This window comes from Mus caroli, unplaced genomic scaffold (assembly GCF_978045245.1).
Source record: "Mus caroli unplaced genomic scaffold, Mus_caroli_1 scaffold_9, whole genome shotgun sequence".
NCBI classification, from domain to species: Eukaryota; Metazoa; Chordata; class Mammalia; order Rodentia; family Muridae; genus Mus; species Mus caroli.
The window spans coordinates 35300236-35305025 of NW_028227264.1; the positions used below are offsets into that span (position 1 = coordinate 35300236).

The 4790-nt window shown below is 40.2% G+C and overlaps 1 non-coding gene across 1 annotated transcript; it reads left to right on the plus strand.

Annotated features, from left to right (window-relative positions):
• Nucleotides 1-1462: 1462 nt before the first annotated feature.
• LOC115032276 (U6 spliceosomal RNA) lies at nucleotides 1463-1569 on the plus strand. Its single transcript, XR_003837916.1, has one exon. It is a non-coding gene; the product is annotated as a U6 spliceosomal RNA (small nuclear RNA).
• The last annotated feature ends 3221 nt before the right edge of the window (nucleotides 1570-4790 follow it).

The window sequence follows — 4790 nt, forward strand, 5'->3', positions numbered from 1 at the left end:
TCTGGCTTGCAACTCCATTCATTCAGTGTTATTAGAGGTAACTTCTTCAGGATTCCAGTGTATGCTGAAGATAGCTGAGACATCCAGCCTCATGGACAATTCTTGGACTTTTGGTTGGTAACCAGTAATATTGAACTAATTGGACGACAGCCTATAAGTCATTCTAATAAAACCCCTTCCTATATCTATACATAGATTCATTCATTCAGTTTTGTTCCTCTAGAGAACCCTGACTAATAAAATGGCATAGCAATTGAAGCTACTCCGTATGTACCCTAAAGAGATAATACCTAGAACAGAAAGAGGTGAGAATGAGAAATCATTGTGCTTTCGCCAGCCATGGGCTTAATAATCTTGTGAATCTGCTTCCCCCTGACCCCCCAAAAAAGGAAAGAAGAGAGAGAAAATAACTGAAGATGTAATTTGCCACAGTTATGAGAACCTTAAGTCTACACACCCAAGAAGTTCAATGAATCCCCAAATATGAAAGGTGAGGCAGTTGAAGAATGGCTCAGCGGTTAGGAGTGCTTGCTGATCTTCCCAAGACCAGGACTTAGTTCCTGGCCTTCATGTTGGGCAGCTCACACCCAGTACCAGGTAATTAAGCACACTTTTCTGGCTTTGTGCAATGGAGTGCTCGTGTGTGTTTGTGTATGTGTGTATGTAAAAAATTTTTAAGAGACAAATGTGCCCTTCCCCAGCCTTGAGTAGGCTGAACAGACCTTGAGTGCTTGCCACAATGAACCTTAATGACCCAGGTGGAGTCACCTGTAACTTCCTACAGGAATTTAGAAGAATTGACCTTGCTTTGTAACATAATCCAGCTGAATCAAAGGATGGGTCTGTGGGCTTGCCCTATTGAAAAGAAGTGCTGACTATTAAACTTGGAGCCCTGATCATAACCTTTTCTTGGCTTCAATCTTCTCTTGATCCACCCCTCTTCTCTTTTCATTTCCAGCCCCCTTTTAGGTACACTTGGTTCATCCATGACTGCTGGAGGACTACAGAACAAAATCTTACAGGGAGTGTACTGATGATTAAATTAGTTAAAATGAGTGGTAAAAGATAAACAATTTGAAAGCATGGAGGAAGATACCTCATACAGAGAGAAATGAAGACAAGAATGATAGCTTCTTAGAAAGAATCTAAAGAAAGAGATACCGAAGCAGAATCCTTCCACTGGGACAGGAATAAAACACAGAAACAGAGCCACATCCAAGGCTGAGCATGGTGCCAAATGGCTGTAAATAACACTTGGCAGGGTAGGTGGAGTCAGGGGAAATCAAGAGTTTAGGGTCATCTTTGGTTAAATAAGGACTTACAGGCCTGCCTGGCCTATATAAAACCCTGTAGCACCCAAGCAACCAAAAGTAAACCCTAAACCAAAAGCTCTCCAGCTAGAATCCTGTGCCCAGCAAAACAAAAGACAAACAACAATGAAACCTTCCAAAAGCAAAGTCTGGTGCTTGATTCGGCAGCACATATACTAAAATTGGAACGATACAGAGAAGATTAGCATGGCCCCTGCGCAAGGATGACACGCAAATTCGTGAAGCGTTCCATATTTTTTCTATGAAGCCATAATTACTCTAATACCTAAACCACAAAAAGACCCAACAAAGATAGAAAACTTCAGACCAATATCCCTTATGAATATTGATGCAAAAATACTCAATAAAGTTCTTGCTAACCGAATCCAAGAACACATCAAAACAATCATCCATCCTGACCAAGTAGGTTTCATCCCAGGGATGCAGGGATGGTTCAATATACGGAAATCCATCAACGTAATCCAGTATATAAACAAACTCAAAGACAAAAACCACATGGTCATCTCGTTAGATGCGGAAAAAGCATTTGACAAGATCCAACACCCATTCATGATAAAAGTCTTGGAAAGATCAGGAATTCAAGGCCCATACCTAAACATGATAAAAGCAATCTACAGCAAACCAGTAGCCAACATCAAAGTAAATGGTGAGAAGCTTGAAGCAATCCCTCTAAAATCAGGGACTAGACAAGGCTGTCCACTTTCTCCATACCTATTCAACATTGTACTTGAAGTCCTAGCCAGAGCAATTCGACAACAAAAGGAGATCAAAGGGATACAAATTGGAAAAGATGAAGTCAAAATATCACTTTTTGTAGATGATATGATAGTATATATAAGTGACCCTAAAAATTCCACCAGAGAACTCCTAAACCTGATAAACAGCTTCGGTGAAGTAGCTGGATATAAAATTAACTCAAACAAATCAATGGCCTTTCTCTACACAAAGAATAAACAGGTTGAGAAAGAAATTAGGGAAACAACACCCTTCTCAATAGTTACAAATAATATAAAATATCTTGGAGTGACTCTAACTAAGGAAGTGAAAGATCTGTATAATAAAAACTTCAAGTCTCTGAAGAAAGAAATTATAGAAGATCTCAGAAGATGGAAAGATCTCCCATGCTCATGGATTGGCAGGATCAACATTGTAAAAATGGCTATCTTGCCAAAAGCAATCTACAGATTCAATGCAATCCCCATCAAAATCCCAACTCAATTCTTCAACGAATTAGAAAGTGCAATCTGCAAATTCATCTGGAATAACAAAAAACCTAGGATAGCAAAAACTCTTCTCAAGGATAAAAGAACCTCTGGTGGAATCACCATGCCGGACCTAAAGCTTTACTACAGAGCAATTGTGATAAAAAACTGCATGGTACTGGTATAGTGACAGACAAGTAGACCAATGGAATAGAATTGAAGACCCAGAAATGAACCCACACACCTATGGTCACTTGATCTTCAACAAGGGAGCTAAAACCATCCAGTGGAAGAAAGACAGCATTTTCAACAAATGGTGCTGGCACAACTGGTTGTTATCATGTAGAAGAATGCAAATCGATCCATTCCTATCTCCTTGTACTAAGGTCAAGTCTAAGTGGATCAAGGAACTTCACATAAAACCAGAGACACTGAAACTTATAGAGGAGAAAGTGGGGAAAAGCCTTGAAGATATGGGCACAGGGGGAAAATTCCTGAATAGAACAGCAATGGCTGGCGCTGTAAGATTGAGAATTGACAAATGGGACCTCATGAAACTGCAAAGCTTCTGCAAGGCAAAAGACACCATCAATAAGACAAAAAAAAAAAAAAACACCAACAGATTGGGAAAGGATCTTTACCTATCCTAAATCAGATAAGGGACTAATATCCAATATATATAAAGAACTCAAGAAGGTGGAATCCAGAAAATCAAATAACCCCATTAAAAAATGGGGCTCAGAACTGAACAAAGAATTCTCACCTGAGGAATACCAAATGGAAGAGAAGCACCTGAAAAAATGTTCAACATCCTTAATCATCAGGGAAATGCAACTCAAAACAACCCTGAGATTCCACCTCACACCAGTCAGAATGGGTAAGATCAAAAATTCAGGTGACAGCAGATGCTGGCGAGGATGTGGAGAAAGAGGAACACTCCTCCATTGTTGGTGGGATTGCAAGCTTGTACAACCACTCTGGAAATCAGTTTGGCGGTTCCTCAGAAAATTGGACATAGTACTACTGGAGGATCCAGCAATACCTCTCCTGGGCATATATCCAGAAGATGTCCCAACCCGTAAGAAGGACACATGCTCCACTATGTTCATAGCAGCCCTATTTATAATAGCCAGAAGCTGGAAAGAACCCAGATGTCCCTCAACAGAGGAGTGGATACAGAAATTATGGTACATTTACACAATGGAGTACTACTCAGCTATTAAAAAGAATGAATTTATGAAATTCCTAGCCAAATGGATGAACCTGGAGGGCATCATCTTGAGTGAGGTAACACAATCACAAAGGAACTCACACAATATGTATTCACTGATAAGTGGATATTAGCCCAAAACTTAGGATACCCAAGATACAAGATACAATTTGCTAAACGCATGAAGCTCAAGAAGAATGAAGACCAAAGTGTGGACACTATGCCCCTTCTTAGAATTGGGAACAAAACACCCATGGAAGGAGTTACACAGACAAAGTTTGGAGCTGTGATGAAGGATGGACCATCTAGAGACTGCCATATCCAGGGATCCATCCCATAATCAGCTTCCAAACGCTGACACCATTGCATATACTAGCAAGATTTTGCTGAAAGGACCCAGATATAGCTGTCTCTTGTGAGACTATGCCGGGGCCTAGCAAACACAGAAGTGGATGCTCACAGTCAGCTATCGGATGGATCACAGGGCTCCCAATGGAGAAGCTAGAGAAAGTACCCAAGGAATTAAAGGGATATGCAACCCTATAGGGGGAACAACATGATGAACTAACCAGTACCCCGGAGCTCTTGTCTCTAGCTGCATATGTATTGAAAGATGGCCTAGTCGGCCATCACTGGAAAGAGAGGCCCATTGGACTTGCAAACTTTATATGCCCCAATACAGGGGAATGCCAGGGCCAAAAGAATAGGAATGGGTGGGTAGGGAAGTGGGGGGGGGGGATGGGGGACTTTTGGGATATCATTGGAAATGTAACTGAGGAAAATATGTATTAAAAATATTAAAAATTAAAAAAATAATAATAAATTCTAAGATGGCTCTAAAAAAAAAAACAAAAGCAAAGTCTGCAGCCCCCTTTCAGCCATCAAATGTAAATATCAGATTCTTAAGGTAAAGTAAACAAAATTGTGGAAATATTTATAAATATAGAACTCAAACTAAGCAGTCCCCATAATCTGTGAACTAACACGAGTAATAAAACATCCCAGGACACCTGAAGATGGACTGCATAATAAATATACAAAAGGTAC